Source organism: Poecilia reticulata, linkage group LG18 (assembly GCF_000633615.1).
Source record: "Poecilia reticulata strain Guanapo linkage group LG18, Guppy_female_1.0+MT, whole genome shotgun sequence".
In the NCBI taxonomy this organism is placed as follows: domain Eukaryota; kingdom Metazoa; phylum Chordata; class Actinopteri; order Cyprinodontiformes; family Poeciliidae; genus Poecilia; species Poecilia reticulata.
Window position 1 is genome coordinate 15582060 of NC_024348.1, and position 16916 is coordinate 15598975.

The 16916-nt window shown below is 39.8% G+C and overlaps 1 protein-coding gene and 1 long non-coding RNA gene across 39 annotated transcripts in view; one reads left to right on the forward strand and one right to left on the reverse strand.

Annotated features, from left to right (window-relative positions):
• LOC103480676 (protein tyrosine phosphatase receptor type D) overlaps positions 1-16916 on the forward strand; it is a 456187-nt gene that overhangs the window by 258696 nt on the left and 180575 nt on the right. The gene's annotated exons all lie outside the window — the stretch shown is intronic.
• Positions 7349-9211, reverse strand: LOC103480675 (uncharacterized). Its single transcript, XR_536141.2, has 3 exons — positions 8502-9211; positions 8351-8423; positions 7349-7991 (listed from the first exon to the last, which is right to left on the reverse strand). It is a non-coding gene; the product is annotated as an uncharacterized LOC103480675 (long non-coding RNA).

Below are 16916 nucleotides of genomic sequence, written 5' to 3' on the forward strand. Positions count from 1 at the left end.
GCCAGCAAAGCCTTTGATTTAGGAATAAATGGCATGGATTTAAAAAAAAAAAAATCACTCGAGGTTGTACTTGATGTAAAAGGCGTGCTGTCATTGGTTTTACACGTACTTGAATTAAACTGTTCCGTCAACTCCTGCGAAAAATGCTTTAATTAAAATAAAGGTTTTAATTAAACCATTCGGAATAACATTCGAGATTGCTCCTGCCACTTCAGATGTTTACAGTTTAAAGTTAATTAGCTTGCTCAGTCCAGGAAGCTGCGCCACATCACAAAGTCAACTACGGACCATAAACTCCACACCAGCCGGGTTTCTTAGATCGCCGCGTTATTTTTCTTTATTTTATTTTTCCACTCGCCGCCTTTGAGGCTGCCATCTTTACAATCCAGCTCCGAGTTTCAAATGGATGTGACTCACCGACTTCACCACGTCCAGCTGTGAGATGTTCCACCAGCCCACACCCTCATTTTCAGGAATATATTCTCCACCTGGAGCAAACATCAGTAAAATCTGCTCTGCCATAAAAAACATTTGCTTTTATCAAAGCGCTTTAGAAGACAATGGCTTTTGGAGGAAAAAAAAAAAAGCGTTCTGATGGAGAAACATCAGAAGTTGATGTGCAGAAGAGTTAGAGGATTGCTTCAGGCAACATGACAAGTTAAATGTTTTTTTTTTTTTCTTTTTTGGCTGATTATCATAGCTGCTACGTTAAACTAGTGGATGTAATTGTTTCCTCTTCATCCCAGAAAATGACTTTAGGATGCAAAGTGTTGTTACCGTACAGAACACACTTTTGACCTTTTTTGTAAACTTACTAAAATAAAATAAGAAATTGCATAAGAAAATACATAAATCAAACCTATTTCAAAAGTCTTACAATCATGAGCTTCCTTATTATCAACATTCCTGTATCTATAGGGTTGTTATAGATGTAACTCCTTTTTTTTCTGTCTCCTTGTTTGAGCTGATCATGGTTTGGGAACAGTTTATAGCCTTGGGGCATAATTATGCTAAACCTTGGACATGCCATGCACTGTTAGTCAGCATCACTTTCACTCTGTTCTCCTCTTCCTGCTTTGAGCGCTTAGGATGTCTCCGAGTCTGAGGGAGTACATCTCTATGGAGATACTTTACTGGATAGATTCAGACTTTGTGCTTGAACCGCAGGCGATCACATAGTTTAGGGACAGCAGCCGCCCTGAAACATCTAGTACTTAACACTCTGAATGCTTCAGACCCCATCCACCTCAAATCACCCCAGAAAATGCTTATAACTGCATATTTTAGCAGTTAAAACACCAAATATACCTTAAGAGTCGTTGATATGCTCTGTGGAAACTGTCTTAGCACAACCACAGCAGCTGAGATAATTATGTTCTCATTAGAAATATTTTATCTTGTTTCTAATTTTAATTTGATACATACACTGGAAAAAAAAAAACAAGAATGAGTAACTATAATTACCCTTACACCTCGACACAAGTAACCAGTCCATGACTGTATGCTAAAGTAAAACATATTTAAGCTATTTGAGGGCCGCCCAACCATGCTTGCAGCTTTAATTCTATTCGTTTTACATCTACGCTACAGTCTCGTTCAAAATGGCGGGAAAGCAAACTGTCTGTTTCATGGATTTGAAAGTAAAACACCTTCAGTTTTCAGTTGGAAAATAATTGGGCTTTTTTTTGCGTGAAGCAACTTTTTCTGTATTGTTGTTGATCAGCTTGTGTCTTTGCAAGGCAGGTTTGCAGAGGGTTTTCTCCACCTATAGGCAGAACATGTGAGGGCAGATGAAAGCAGCTTTGAGGATGTTGCCCACGACTGGGAGAAACAGCTCTTCCTCCACCATCTTTCTCTGTCTGATCTCCATTTCCCCTCCCTTCTTCATCCCCGTCCTTTTTTCTAACCTCTCCTATTCCTCTGCCACTCTGCCTCGCTATCTCCTCTTGCCTGCCTCTCCCCTCCCTCTGTTGTTTGCCTATCCAATTTTCCCTGCACATCCAGCCCACTCCTTCTCCTCAGCCACTGCCGTCTCCATGCCGGTTCTCATCTCAAACCGCTCTGCTCCCTGTACTTACACACGCGTATATATGTACATATATTTATATAGTATATATTTATTTTCTTTTTTTTTTCCACCCCATTAATTCTCAAGTTCTTATTCCCTTGCATCAGTGAAGCACTATTGATTAGAAATGTATTAAAGTTCGGGATTACGCGGGCATGAATCATCATCTGAGACTAGCTTATTATTTATACTCGTAGCAAATTTTATACTACAGTATTCACGTCACGCTTTGTGTAATTTGTGCGGGGCTGTAGCTTTGAATCGGCGCATGTTTAAAGATGTAAATTTATACATGTTAAACACAGGGTTCAGGTGTGAGCCCAGAGCCGTTTCAGGGAAAAATCCCCTTCAGTCACAGCACATGGCACACAACGCGGGTGACGAGATTTGTGCTTCTGTGACTCCATCACAAAGGATTAATGTTACAAAGTACAGGAAGTGGGGGAAAAGAAAGTGGAAGAAACTAAACTAGGAACTTGGAAAGTCTAGATGTTTACAGCTCTGCTTATAGGAAGTACAACACAAGACAGACTGGACAAAGGTTATGTTGCTGTCGAAACAGACTTGTATTTCCCCTTAGACCTACTTATTCTTGGCAAACAGTCCTTGTTTCACATTGTCCAATGTATAGTGAGTTGGAGGCTTAAAGGTAAAGGTCTCCCAGTGACAGCATCTACTGTATAGCGACTACCTCCAAATGGCACAACATTAAAATAACAAAGCTTGTGTACGAACAAGAAGTCTCACTTCAAACTGTAAACGGCGTAGATGTGAGTCCTTGTCTTCTACATTTTTTTTTGCTCAAAACATGTAGACTCTTCATTTAGTAAAAATAATTTTGATACTTGGTAATGATATCACTCACGTAAAAGTAACAAGGGTGGTAAAACTACCTCAAGAAGTGCATTTATTCCAAAATGTCATGACGGAAAATTCATATCAAGACGGCCATTATTTTTCGTCCAGTATTTTGACTTAAAGTATTTAACGGAAACGGCTGCCAGATATTTTTGTACAGAATTTTCTGAAGACTTTTTTCCTTTTTTGTTATTACACTGCAAGCATCTAAACAAATTAAAGAAGAAATAAAAGCCTCCTCTGTTTTCCTGCTTCCACCTTCTGTTGGTTGTCAGCATGTGTTATTGATTTTTAAATCTGAAACACACCGAGCTCCTTCTTAGATCTTAGATACTAAGGGAGTGGATCTCCCTCCAACCTAAGCTTAAAAGCTAACGTTGGTCTTTTGTGCAGCTGCCAAATAAAGAATGTATAAACACTTGACAGAGTCAGGCTACGAATAGCTGCTAGAAAAATATAAAAAAAGAAGAAATAAAAGACTTCATAATGTTTGTTTTGTTTTAAGTAACTAATTAATTGCATTAATTGATTCAAAATTGATCATGCCATCAGATTTTTTTGTTTCATTCAAAATATAAAATATTATTTCTACATGTAAAACAGTTAGATTTTGAAATGTGTAGATAATTCATAGTGTAATTCATGCTTATATGTATTTTAACCTAGAACATTGTTATTGCTCTGATCACGTCATGTCATCTTGAACAGTGGCCAGTTAGACTCTCTTCCAAATGGAAAAGACAAGGGAATGTCATTTTCGTAAGGCAGATTCATATTGGAGTAATGTCTCCAGATAATAAATAATGGTAATACCAGAAAATGCCTACTTGCCTAAATTTGCCAATATCTTCAGTCACAGCTAGATTTATGATGAATAAGGTCAGATAAGGTCCCAGATTATTCTCACCACCACACAGCGAGATTGTGAGAAAAATCTCAAAGATTTCTGCCACATGAAGAAACGTTGCATTTTGTTGTTTCAAAGTCTGTATAACAGCAATTTATTTACTTTATCTCACTTGAGATAAAGTAAATAAATGTGACACAAATGTGACATTAGTTGTCACATTTGTGTGACAACAAATGTGAAAAGGTGGTTTAAACTAGATCTCAATATAAACTAATTCTCAAGAGTGTGTGTCATCAACAAGTTCAAAATTATGACTATGAAACAAACTAATATAAGGTTGTTTTTTTAGTTTTTGTTTTGTTTTTTTACTTTTTATTGCATCACAAGGTTAAAGATTCTTTAAACCTATACACAATGTCAGCTGACTAACCTCCCCCATCTCTTAGGGAAATATAGTGAATATCTGCATCCAGGTGTGCATAAACAACACAATAGGCAAATAGTGTCAGTTTTCACAGGTCATGCATGTTGAGGAAGAAACGCATATGCATTTTTATTAATAACAAGTTCAGATCCAGTCCTTCACGGGAAAAAACCTTCATGAAATTGTAATGGAGACATCTTGATGTCACCACAATGATCCACATTTGGTTCTAGCTCCTTAGGTAAAAGTCATCCTTCTTAAGTGGACTGAAAATTTTGCTGCCACTCTTGAAAAGACCTAATATGAACACAACGAAGCACGGCTCTGAACACAATATTTCCGTAGGCCATCAGGTTTCTTCTTTACCTTCATCCCATTTCACCTCACGACAGAGTTTATAACCTTCCCTACTTTTTATGCCTGCTGATATCTCCACAGTTTTCTTCCTGATTGTAATTCACTGTTTGTTATTCAGAAAATCTGGGCAGCTTGTTTGCCATTGATTTTATTCGCAGGCCTTCTATATTTTACTCTGCGCATATCAGAGCAATTGTTTCCAAGTGTTCGCATGAATCAATGCTTCCCTGGGTCCCGCTCTGGAGACTGCACACAGCTCAATACCTCCAATTTATGTTTTAATTACAATGATCCAGCTGCTAGCTGCTTGACCCAACTTTTTACAGTCAGCCCCAGGAATCCCACCAGCATGGATTGGATTTTAGATAGTATTTTTAGAATCTGAACATGTAGTAATTGCTACAATTGCTCATCTTGACCATGTAGGTGATAATGATGATGGGTGGTGATTTCGGATTTGCTGACTTTGACTTACATTTTAGGCAAACTGAGGCGAGTCGCCCTGACTTGCAGTGACACTTTCAACAAATACAAGGCAAAATGTGGTACATTTGATAATTTGCTCTCATTTTTTTGTGAACACACACACACAAAAACAGCTCTTTGATTTCTTTACAACATTTGACTCCAAATTGGAGTTTGCTTCCTCTCCCTGTTTGTTCTTTTTCTGTTTCTAACTGACAAAAGCAGTATATCATTTGATCACTTGCCATTAGGACTGATTGCTTCACTCTGTGTACCATGTAAGTGGCTTCTGGCAATCTTAAAAGCCATAAATTCTATTGAGTCCTGTAATTAAGAGTGGATCAATGGCGGCAGTTGTTTTCACTGTTTCCCAGGAGTGTACACTTATATGTCTTAATCTCACTGCAGCCCCTTGATATGAAGACACAGTACAAAAATACAAAAAAATTAAATGAAACACTTCCATAAAATAGCATCTTTTATGCAGCACTTTGCATAACTACTAGCACCACCTGGTATAATGTTTAAAAAAAAACACTTTCAAATAAATGACTCTTTCAAATGATTAGGTGGCATGGTAGAAAAATGGATGCTCACACACAAAGGAGCTCTTCTGCTTTTCTCACTCTGCAAATGCCCCTTCTGATTAGTGAGCTAAAAGGCCAGAAGTGCCACAGGTTTACTTTTTTGACAAAATCGTTGTTGCCAAATTTATTGGCGCCCCTGATGATACCTTTGAAATAAATACAACATTTTGTAATTTAATTTATTTTACTCCGCAAAATCCTGGTTGCCTGGGGTATAAATGCAACTGGGATACAAAGTGTTGAGCCCAACAGCGTTTTGCTCAGTAAATGTGTTTCTAATGGGGCCCTAGAAATACAGATATGAACACACTAGTTCAGACCTCGTTATGTTTAATAAAGCAAAGAAAGGAAGGTACAAAAAATACACACAAGTTACCAGGAAACCAGTTGCAATAGGAACCAGTTCTCACCTCTGTGACGATTATCTTCAATGGCTCACACCCAACTGTAAAATGGTTTCTCGTTATAGCAAGTTGATGTACACTTGGGTTAAAATACCTCTCAATAGATCCACAGTTTCACTGTTGCATAAATGATACCATCACTGGTTTTAGACACATTTCTGAATGTTTTAGTGAGCGTTGTTGAGGCCATATTTCGAAGCCTATAGCTCATAATTTTACCACTAACCTTCCCTGGCTAAATGCTCCTCGCAAGACTTCTGACAGAGGAGTCAAAGAATTGCAAGAGAAGTTGCCCAACAGCCTTGAACTGCCTACGGTGTGTTTTTAGAAATACCTGGAATTGGCAGGTACAGTTTGTCCTTGTAAGCAATGAGTGCCTTGCAACGGAATCTATGCACAATCATCTTTGAGGGGAAATTTAAAGTTTTCTGCAGAAGGTGTTTTGATAAGAATTGTTGCTGCCAACCTAACAAACATTAACAGTAAAGTTTGGAGGTGGGAACATCATGGAGAGGTGCTGATAGTCGCAGACGTTTTATAATTACAGGAAAAATAACATGGAGAAATGAGCCGAGACAAGAATCCAGACAGTAAAAAAAAAAATGTGCTTAACTGTCGGCCATCTTGAATTCAACTAAAATCTCTGAACTGAAGATACAGGAGATGGCAACTCTGGCTTTTCTAATAAGTATCGTTGCTAATTTCCTGTGCTACTCCAGTTTCACTTGGGTCATTGCTGACATGCGGTGTCAATTTTATGCAAATCGATGTATTAGGAAATGAAAATTTTGAATTCATTTTTTAAGACCTCTTTAGTGGAGACGCTGATAACCGTTTAGGCTGCTGTGAAATCGGTGTAAGAAAAAAACACTAAAAAATCCTGGGGGTTTGAGCTATTTCACCAAGAAAGATCATCAGGGTGCTCCAGTCTTCTACTTTATTCCTAATTCAAGACTGGCTTTTTATCATTTGCAGAGGCCCCGCCAGTAGCTCCTATTAGGAAACAAATGGTGGGGAAAAAAAGGGAATTCGTGGCGTGTGGCTGTCAGGTCTCTTCAGTTGATAGCTGTGTCTTTGACAGAAAGGAATTCTTCCCCGCTGTGTGAAAACAACAGCTGGTGAAGACAACATGATGCGGCGGGGCCATGGATGAGTGAGCCATCAAACCTCAGTTTCTGACAGCGTTTTGGCAAGCCGTGCTACATGAGAGTCTGTTTCACCCTGCTCAACTTTTATGGTGCATCAATCAATAATGATTGCACCATTTTCTGACGTGGATGGCAGAGTCATCCGCCGCGTGTGGCAACGTAGAGCAATGAAATAGTACACCGAGATTTGGGTGAATAAACTGAATCCCTAACTGGGAATGGTTATTTTAGATAGCGTTGGTAGCAGCCAAGTTGTGGCAACTTTTAAGAAGTGATGCTGCAAAGTGTTCACACCAATTTTCATTTTACAACCAATAAAATGCAATGTCTTTTGCTTGGAACGATTTTCAAAATGCATCAAGATAAAGTGGTGTATTATTGTACTGCTTGTGAAATCACGTCCTATTTATGTTTTAAAAAATGAAAGGGCCAAGAGACAAGTCGATATGTTGTAAAGTCCCGTTTTGCCACAGGTGCAGCTGCAAGTCATTCTGAATACGTCTCTCGTATAGACGTCAGCATAGACTGAATTTTTCATGTTTTTGTAACAGTTATGGGCTACGCAGCTAACTGCGGCTACAAAAGCTGTATCAGAAGATGGTTCTTGAAGGAGCCTGAGGTGTGAATGAAGACAATCACTGTTTTAGTTTTGGTGTTTTTTGTATTGATGATAGGGGGGAAAAAAACAACAACAAACAATTACAAATACACAATGAGGGTCAAATTAATTCAAAATAAATAAATTCAAAAGATCAAAGTTCTTGTCCTTAGCTCGCCATCCTTTGCTCAGAAGAGGATCTGAGAATCTGATCCATCAAAAAAAACCCGACCTAAAAGGCCAAAAAAAAACATTAGGCGGTTTATCAACAATAAGTATGTGCAAACACACAAATACAATAAATATCAAATTCAATAATTAAACTAAACATTTCAGTCAGGTTAASTTAACCATAATTTAAATAAACAAAAAGAATAATCATATTTCAAACTAATCCATTTAAGGTTAAAGTTGAAATCAAAGTTCACTTTCAAAATATCAATCAAGAGAAAATAAATTAACTCAAAATACTCAAGCAGTGTGAGGAAAAAGAAAATATACTGCACAATATCAATTTAAATGTAGCTACATCCTATTTTCAATCAATTTCATTACAAAAGTAATGAAATCTTGCACAAAACTATCAATTACCTTTCAGCAGTGAGTGCTAGACTGCGATCAGCTGTGAATCCCGGTGACAGCCCAGGTAACAACTGCCACAGTTCTAATAAAACAATGCTCCAATGAGCAATCGAGCAAACTTTCATGCTGAACAATACTGCTATCAACCAAGCAAACTCACCAATAGTTCAAATCAGTTTCAGAGATTTGGGTGAATTTTCCAAGGAGAGATGATCAGCAAGACGCCAACAGCCAGTCACAATCACAGTGGAACAGGTGGTGTTTTAAACTGCGCTGAGGCGGGGCTTTAAATAAGTTGAAGAGTTTGGGGGCAAAACAGGAAGTGGGCCCGTAAAAATAAACGGGTTACATTTTGCAAAGGATCATGAACTAGATTTAGATCTACAATTTGATTTGTACATCAAACCAGAAGCATGCTTTGGCATTAACCAATCTGTTGTAGCTCTGGCTGTATATCTACGCCTTTTGTTGTACACAAAATGGAGAAAATGACCTAAACAGGAAAAATTACAAGTGATATCATTTACTAAAAGTAAAATGTATAATTTATTTGGCGGAGATGTGGGATGCAAGAGAGGCATTTTCTTAAGGGTTTGGTATGTTTTAGAGCTTTTTTTTTTTTTACTTTTCATGTGCTTACCTCCATCTGTCTTCCAATGAGCTCTAAGATTCTTATCTCTACTAAAGAAAAGCATTCCCACAGCATGAGGTAGCCACCACCATACTTTACTTCCAGGTCCTCTTGAAAATGAGATCTGGATCTCAACGGGGTTTACCTGGTTAAATAAAGGACATTTTTACAAAAATTAACTTTACCAAGGGGCCGGTGTGTTCAGGGTTTTCTGCTGTGTTTTATAAACCTTATAGAGATCAAAAATGTCATTTTGGTCTCATCAGACAGAGCATCTTCTTTCACATTTTTGCTCCACCAGCATGGCTTGTGGACAACTTTAAACAGGACTTCTATGGATGTCCTTCAATGTTTTTTGTTTTCGCAACTCGTTCGTGTTGACCAAGTTTGTTGACTTTACGACTAACGGCTGTCCCTTCAACGTGTCGTCTCGCCTCAGTCTTGTGTCCCTGCAGCCTCTCCGAAGTTCCTTAGGTGGTATTACGTTGGTGTCATTCATAAAATGCAAATAAGCGACTCCTAAGTTTTAAGTAAAAAAATGAGAAAAAGTTCACTTTCTTTTGCAAGACTCAATATGTTGCATTTGAAGAACATTTCAGAAAAGCAAACCAATTACAAGCTGCTATTGACCCATGGAAGTAAATAAAAGAATAACCACCGAACACATCAATCTCTCCCACCCACCCCTAGCTGAACAGCATATTTGACCAAATACGCCACTGACAAGCTTTCAAAACGAACTCCATTATTAAAGCTCAACAATCTTATCGTGAACTCCATCAGAGCCTAATTCCAGCACCTATTCTCTTCCCCCTTATCCCCCCTGAAAAGCCCAGTGATTAGAAGTGGACTTTAAGTCGACTATTGCCAAACCACCAACCCACGACTACACACACCCATTCCCACCGGGACCTTGTTGAATCCTCAAAGCCCTGGCTACTTTATCAGCGTGAGGGGATCAGGCAATCTCTCTGCCTCCCTCTTCAAACGCGCAGCTCGGTGTGTTCTGCAGCTTTTGGTGTAATCTCTTTGGCTGTCGACAGATCTAGCAAGGGGTCAGCTGTGATAACAGGATAGCTCAGGTGATAGAAGCTAAAAATGAGAAATATGGGCAGAGAGAAAAATGAGCGCCATTCGTTTAATCAAACGAATGATGCAGGGGAGCGGGGTGAGTAGCAGGCGTCAGAAAGAATACGCTACTTTAATTCACAAATGAAGAAGTAGCAAAATGTCTATTCTGTTTGTTTTAAATGCGCATTCAAATAAAATAATAAAAGATAGAAACTCCTTTGGTCTAGTCTAAAATTAGTAAATTCGTTTTTTCCCCCATCACTGGAAATTATTCTAAATAAGTTTCACATTCGGAAATAAACAACAAAAATTACTGAAGCTTATCACAATATTCAATTTTATAAAGATGTGCTTGTAGGACTGATTCTGAAATCTTACAATCATGACTAAATGTCAAACACTTTTGACATTGTATCAAATCTCATAACTTGCTACTTGACTTTGAACAAGGGCTTTATTTTCCAAATTAGACTCTTTCTCTGAGCCAATTTAGTCCTTTTACGATTTAGAAAGGAATCAGTCGACTTACATAGTGAATATTCTTGAAGTATAAGTACAGGTGCAGGATGGACAAACAAGAAAATGATCTCATACCCAACAAGGTGATCAGTGAAGAAAATAATCATTTTCTGGGGAAAAATTGAACGGCATGTGGTAAAATGATGACGTCTGAAAGAAATGCAGATTTCTCCAGCATTTTGAGGTGGTAATAATAATAATTAAAAAATCCAATATTTGGATACAAAGTGAGTCCCATTTGACAAGGTTGAATGGCTTGTCAAATGGCCATTCATTTGACAAGCCATTCAAATGAATGGTTCCCTCCCCCCAAACCTCGTCAGGGATGTTGTGACCTGTATTTCCCTTTGTTGCAGTCCATTGCGGCCTGACATGGCATCCTATTAAAACTGCTATCACCCAAAATGGAGTAAAAGAGCAGCACTAGACATAAATAGTGGAAAAAATGGAAAGGCAGAAGGTCACATAAAACTGAGGAGCTCTGGTATCAATTTTTACGCTTCCAGCTCAACATCAAGCAGGCAAATCAGAGGCCATTACTCACTTTCTATCACACATGTTAACATATGCACAGATACGTTTTTGCCACGCAAACTGACAACTCGACATTAACAGACTTCTTTATGTGTTTTTTTTTTTTTTGGGACTCCGTCGTCCCCATGCACACATGCTGAGAAACAGCATGGTAGGCAGTGACACAAAGCTAATGCCTTGTCACACAGGCTGTCAGCAGATTAGCCAGTGGATTACACCCGAGCCATTAGATGTGCACAGAGCGAAAGGCCACAAACATGGCAGAGAGAGCGAGAGAGTGCAGCGGAGGAAGGGAGCGAGGCTGCGAGAGCAGAAGGCGTCAGAATAGCTAATTTTTGGATGAGCTCAGAAGACTGAACGGTGAAAAGAGTAAAACTCGTCTGAAGGGCGAGATGTGTCGATTAGGAAAAAGGACGAGGAAATTTGCTGGTTGCCAGGCAATCAAGTAGACAGAAGAGAAAGGTAATAACAAGGGTAAACAAAGAGAAAGAGAATCGGTGTATTAGACCAGAAGCGGCGGGAGGACGAGAGTTGTGTCTCGATTGAAAGAAACCCGAGCAATTGAGGTGAAGAGGCAGATTATAGTAAAAAAAAAAAAAAAAGAGGAAAAACGAGGAAAAAGTCAAAACCAGAAAGATGCCTAAAAAGAGCAAACAAAATGAACTCATTTTTATTTTATTAAGTTGTTCATTGTAAGCTTTGAACTCGAGACAAATGACACGGGGATTAAATGTTTCTGAGTTCGCACACTGAGATCTGTTTGATTTAAATGCAACCGTACAGAACAGAATGTCAAATAGTCACAGACATATCAATAAAACATGTTGAATATTTGCAAACAAAAGTTTTACCACCACAAAATCTTCAGACCTCTTCCAGAGGAGGACCTGCTTTTAAAACTATTCTTTCAAACGGGTTTATCTGTTCGTAGTCATGTTGGAAGAATTAGGACTTCATGTCTTTCCTACCATTAGGACATGTTGATATGCATCATCAACTTTAACAGTGCAGGGGACCCTTGGTATCCGCAGGGACCATCATCGTTTTTGTGTTTCATTGTTTTTATCTCTGCTGGAACTTTATTTCTTCCTGCAAACTGCTGTTTGTTTCTCTTGTTGGGGTTCTGTTGCTAAAACTGCAGGTTATATAATTAAGGAAAGCTAAAAGTTCCGGTTTCCCATCCTGATACACAGGTGGGTTTTTCCCTTTCGGCTGAAGTGGTCCCTCTGCCCTCAGCACCACCGCTGCTAACAGCCCCATCACAAAGCACTTTGCAGACGTAACAACATAATCGTCTGCTGGATTTGTCGTTAGGGGCCTAATTTTGAGCTGGTGTTTGCGCAAGATTGGAACGGGAGATGTCGAGTTGAGGTGGGCTAATGAGAAACTCCGATCTTCATGCAGAATGAAAGTCGTGCTGATGTTTGCCGAGTGCAGTGTGGTGTGCTGAGCTCACACACGCACACGTGTGTTAAACTGCTGCTGTAGTATGTAAGCTGGAGTCACTAGCAGTACTTTAAACAATCATTCTGGGCAGTTTAGGGATGTCTTTGTATGTTGTATGTTCAAGTTTTAAACCCCAAGCATGTCTTTACTTCTTTCATTCAATGAGTACCTGTAGTTTTTTTTTAGTGGGCTTTTTGCTCCTCGTTTGTCGAGTTCTTGTCCCCAACAGTAGAGCATGCAGAGTGCACTTTAAATGCAGATGGAAGAGGCATTGTAAAGATTTGCTGTCCAATGTAAAACTTTACTGTTTAGGTTTCGACCAGCTTAAGCATTTCCAGATGTATACTAGAAATAAAAATGCAGTCAGGACTCTTTAAAACCAAGAACATTTCTGAAACGGCATCCAAACGCCTGGCTGCTTGGAAGAACAGAAGGTTCACTCGAACCTTTCGCACAGCGTTGAGTGAGAAAACAAATTAGTAGATTTAGTGTATTAGTACTTGTATTTGACAAGAATGTGTATAAAAATCCTGACTGCTTCTCTCATTAATGCCGTTGATTTACTCACCGATTGTAGAACGTTAAACTTCCCTACAACATTATCCCTCAACAGTCCAGTGTAGCCTGGTCTTCCTGAGGCTGTTCGCTCATCACCAACAAACCTCTTGAAAGTATGGCGATATATTTTAATGGCACCCTATGAATGACAAAAGAGGAAAATAAGTTGAAATGATGGGAGGCAAATGACAAAAGATGTTAGAAATCCCTTAAATTTTCCAGTGTTATTTCTATATGCAGTTTTGAGCCCTTTAACACTCACTTACTCAACACCATCCTATCTTTGGCTCATGTGGGAGCCATTCTAAACGCCGTCTCACTTAAAACTGGGCCCAAATGCATGGGGCTGCTTTGGATTAGGCAGAGGAAAGAGGGGGGGAAAAAAACTCTTTTCCTTTGTAATTTTATGAGCATTTAATTTGAAACAATTAAGATATTACAGCACTGCAAATTCACTGCAGAGAGTGACAGCTGGGAGCAATCCCATAAACCCCTGAGCCATGAACGAGGCACCTTGCTACTCGTCTTTTTTTTTTTTTTTTTTTTGAGGGCTTTTCCTACTCTCCCTCCTCCTGCTCCTTTATCTCCTGACGTTTATTTAATCGAAGCAGTTCAAGTAAGGCTCTGCCGTCTGAGGCGAATGTGCTGAAATCTTACCACTATCACCCATTACTTTAGCAGCTCATAAACGCACCGGTTGGCTGATGGTAGAAGTCCTAATTTCTCAAGACTAAACGGAGGAAGTGAGCACAGAGGATGTTTACCTTCTGGATAGCTTTTTTTTTTTTCTTCTTCTTTCCCCCCCCCACCTCTGTATTTATTGCATTACTGGATTTCTAGCAGTGGCTGCATGACTCATGTTTTGGAAATAACTAAATGGGAGTGAGGCTAACTACAGGGGGCAGCAAATAGTAAGCAAAAGATGTCATGAAAACTGTGTTTCTCCAGCAATTCTGCACATATGAGAATAAATCACTTTCTTCACAGCACAAAATATTAATGACTGCCATGTCCTACACCGAAGTAACTCTGCCACCGTCTGACTTTGAATCTGAGCTCACTTTGCCACCCATCAATTCGGCTCCTCCTCCTACCTTCCACGCTGCCACAGAAGGGCGCCGGAGGTGTGAAATTGATGGTGTGCTTGTGAAAATGCCAGCAGGCGATCACTGGTCAGAATGGCAGACGCTTGTGCGTGTGTGTGCATGTGTGTGTGTGTGTGTGTGTGGGGGGGGGTGCGTTTGTGTGTGTTTCTGGATGGAGGGGGCTGGTGACAGGTAGGAGTGGCAAACACCCCTTTTCATGAACACTGAACTGTAAAATCGAGGACCCAGCGCAAACAATGGTCGTGATCAATCGGCTGCGGTGAGAGGCTTCTCGTAAATGCCTGGTGTCCAAACGCGCTGAAAAAGAGCCGGAGGGGGTGGGGGGAGGGAAGACGAGAGAGGAAGGGGGAGACAGAGCGAAAAATAGAGATGTGTGCAGAAATTAAGTATGAAACGTAGTTGTTTTAGAAAAGTTCTGCTTCTCCTTTTGCGAAACTACGCAGGGTTTAAATCTCTGTAGCAGGATATTAGTGATTCCTGATGATAATCTGCCCTCCTAACTATTACTTTTTGATGTGGACCTTTTTTTTTTTCAGTTTGTTTAATTGGTTTCTATGGGTTTATGTGGGCTTTATTGGTTATCACTGACGCAAGTGCACCAAGTTCAAGAAAGCTGGTATTTATTTGTGAAGGAGTTTTAAATTCTGCTTAAAATATCATGCACTATGAAAGTGTTGGTTTAACTCTACATTTTCTGTTGCACTTTCACTCAGAAGTACAGTCGCAATATTTGAAGTTAAAAGTGTGTTTTTGGAAGTTCCAGTGTACTTTGTGGTATTTTTAATAACTCACAGGTTTAGGGTTATTTAGTATTAGTATTAGGACAGATACTCACAAATATTTGTTTCAAGGAATTTAGCATCAGGGTTACTTTGCACCAATTGCTTTTTTAAGAACTAGCACTTACCAGGTAAACTACCGGGGTTAATTTTCAGGATTTTTTTAAGCTAGTCCTAAATAGATCCATACATATTTTACATACACCTTTTGAAAGCAGTTCAATATCTTTTGAAAGCCAATTAAATCTGAGCTAATCTGCAAAAAAACAGGGTTGGTGGCTTCTCAGAACTGTTGTTTAATCAGTCATCTTGTCTTATATCATTGTCTAAAACTCTTTGTTGCAGTTTTAAACATATAAATATTTAACTAGCATAGATATGTTGGCAGAAGACTCTTTGTGTTGCTCGATTATGTTTTTCCTTAACATAACGCAGACGTATAATCGGCTGAGCCAGGCTCCACTCTTCTGCCTCCTCAGCTCCTTCCTCTATTTAATAATAGACATGTTTGTATTCATATTTATTTTTTTACAACTGAACTAATCAATATAAACCCAATTCTATGTCGTTGTTGTTGGCATGTTCCTCAGGAGTTCTTCTGCTCTGATCAGATTGTTCCATAGGGATTTCCAAACATCCTCACAACAAGCGCGCAGAGAGGCTGCTCATTGTGTTTAAACAAATTGTGTTTGAATGGAAACAGCCAGTAATATACCTCAAAAAGCAGAGCAATCAGTGCATCAGCACAGTATCCATGGTGACAAGTGTTTGGCCCTTATTCCCTTCTTAATAGGTAGCACTCTCCGCCGCTGCAAAAGTGACTTCACGCTGATTGAACAGTGGCGAGGGGCAAATGTGTCTGGATCGGTTTGTGGAAAGGCCTTTCTCATCCACTCCGATCTGTTCGCTTTCGCTCTATCGGCGTAACCGACCGCGCCACCGACGCGTCAGAAGTGCGAGCTCGAATTGTTTAGGTGGACAGATGTCCTGAGCCAGGTTCTGCAGAGCAACTCTGTCAGGCTAGAGTTGACTCAATCTGTCTAAACCTTCTCCCCCTCATTGCCTTTATCTCTCTCTTTGTCTCCGCGCGCGCTGCGACTCCTCATCGCCGTCCCAGTTGATCTCTTAATGGACCTAATTGCTTTTCAGCTCATTGCACCCCTTTGGCTAGCACTAAACTAAATCAAACCAAAAGTCCTCCACACAAGCCTTGTCTCAACTTGGATTCTGCTTGACACCACGGCGAGGTGATACTGAACACTTCACGACTCAGAAAGTTGCAGGAAGGATTAGCAAGCGCTTGGCTCTTGTCATGCAATGTGACAGGCGAAACTTTTCAGGTCAGGGGTTCACTGTCCGCCTGCATGCGAGCGCCTCTTACCGTATGCTGCACCGTACACGGCCTCCTTTGCAGAAGCCACGACTCCACTCATGGTGACGTGCTGAATTATGAATTCTCATCTCACAAGAATAAACAAGTACTTGCCAAATTTGGTGACATGTGAAGCGTTTTTGAAAGCTCATCAAAGCCAATCAAACTCAAAACACAGGCTGCCAGTGAGCTAATGAAGCCGTCGGCGCCATCATTTAGACACAATAAGTGATCAGTGGTCCCTCAGGTTTTAATTTGCCTCGTCTAACAGTTCAGAGTTGCATCGCGCTTAAAAGAATTTACGTTTTCTGCTTCTCTTGCAGCTTTGTGTTAGGAAGGTCCCAGCTGAGGAACACCAGGGGCGCACAGAGCAGTGGCGGAGCTAGACTTTTAAAGTTGGGGGGGCCAAGGGGGGGCCAGGACTACCTCTGGGGGGGCAACATTTAAAATGTGTGTGTACATCCATCTATCTATCTATCTATCTATCTATCTATCTATCTATCTATCTATCTATCTATCTATCTATCTATCTATCTATCTATCTATCTATCTATCTATC